Below are 1,721 nucleotides of genomic sequence, written 5' to 3'. Positions count from 1 at the left end.
TAATAGCCCTTTTGAATAAGCCAATCAGAATAGTCAAAGAACAACCCCCCTTGCTTCTGTGGCCCCTTTAAAAGTAGACTGTACCAGCTATTCGAGGTCTCTCAGCTTCCCAAATGCTAGGGGACCCTGTCATGACAGAATTAATAAAATCCTCATGTTTTTGCATCGGCTGTGGTGTATGAGGTGGTCTCTGGGGTCGACTCCCCCTCGGTGTTTGGATGCTAGAGTCCAACACTTCCCCGTCTACCCCCCACCTCCCAGACAGGGTTTCTCCCAAAAAGGGTTTCTCTGTAACTGGCTGTCCTGGAACTCTGTAGACCAGGCTGGCCTCAAACTCCCAGAGATCTGCCTGCCTCTGCCTCCTGAGTGCTGGGATTAAAGGCATGTGCCACCACCACCTGTCTCCAAGGCAACTCTTGTAAAAGAAAGCATTTAATTAGTGGTTTGTTTAAAGTTTTAGAGAGTTAGTCCATTATCGCCATGTCAGGAAGCAGATAGGCATGGTGCTGAAACACTGAGAGCTTTACGTCCTTATCAGTAGGCAGCAGGCAGAAAGAGAGCCTGAACCTGACACCCACCTCAAAGCCTCAAAGCCCACCCCCATCAGCAGACCTAGTTCCACAGGACCACACCTCCTAATCCTTCCCAAACAGTTCATCACATGGGAACTAAGCACACAAATGTATGAGCCTATTGGGGCTCATTCTCATTTAAACCACAAGAGAATTTAACTAAGTTGCTTTTCCTTCAAATGGTGACTGGAAATTTTTTCAAATTGCATAAAACCCAGCAATTCACAATTTAGAAGTTAGTAAACTTTAAATAACTATGCGCAGAAGGCAGAGGGAAATGGTGCAATGCCTTATTCCCTACCCCTTCAATGTGGTTGAGCCCTGAGATGCCTACCCTACACCAGACAAGCTACTGGACATCAGAGACAAAGAGAAATGGTGAAAGTGCACAGAAACACACAGGAGGAAGAAGCAATGAGGTAGGTGATGGCTGCTTCCGCATCAGAAACAAAAGGCTGGGAGGAAATGGGACATCATAAAGACACGGAAAGAAAACACACCGGACTTACCTAAAATTCTAGATTTGGTGACAATTATCTTCTTTCTTCCAAAGATCTACTTTTATCATTTTTCTGAGTGTATGTCTGCATGAGGGACTGTGAATGTGAGCCCGGGTGCTGGAGTTCCAGGTTGTGAGCTGCCCAGTGTGGGTGCTGAGAATCAAACAAGTATTCTGCAAGAGAAGCACGCACTCCTTCTGTTTTTTTATCTAAATAATGAGTTTAACTCCCATGTCTGTTTCTGATTCCCCACAATTTCCATGTCTGACCACCATTCTCACTATGCCCTGTCGTAAGATCCCATACATACTTAAAACCAAGTGAAGGGTCAAATTCCATCCTGAAAACGAAACAGGCATTTAGACAGCACGTTCTTGGCTGTGGAACCTTAGACAACATTTAGTAAACAAGGAGGTAAAGTTTCTGCTTTGTATTACAAAAGACAGCCTTGGAATAAGATGGAATCTTCCACAGTGTTTAAACTGTTCTCTTAAAGAGACTTCCTCTGCTGCCAGAGAACTTTAAACGCCAGTGAGCAAATATCCAGCCAAAAACACACAAAAATCAAAGCAGAATGGAAGAGACTTAAAACCACCAACACTGGGGTCTGGTCAAAGGGTCAAGAATACTTCAGCCGGGCGGTGGTGGC

Source organism: Microtus ochrogaster, unplaced genomic scaffold, assembly GCF_000317375.1.
Source record: "Microtus ochrogaster isolate Prairie Vole_2 unplaced genomic scaffold, MicOch1.0 UNK18, whole genome shotgun sequence".
In the NCBI taxonomy this organism is placed as follows: domain Eukaryota; kingdom Metazoa; phylum Chordata; class Mammalia; order Rodentia; family Cricetidae; genus Microtus; species Microtus ochrogaster.
This window is presented reverse-complemented; position numbering follows the sequence as displayed.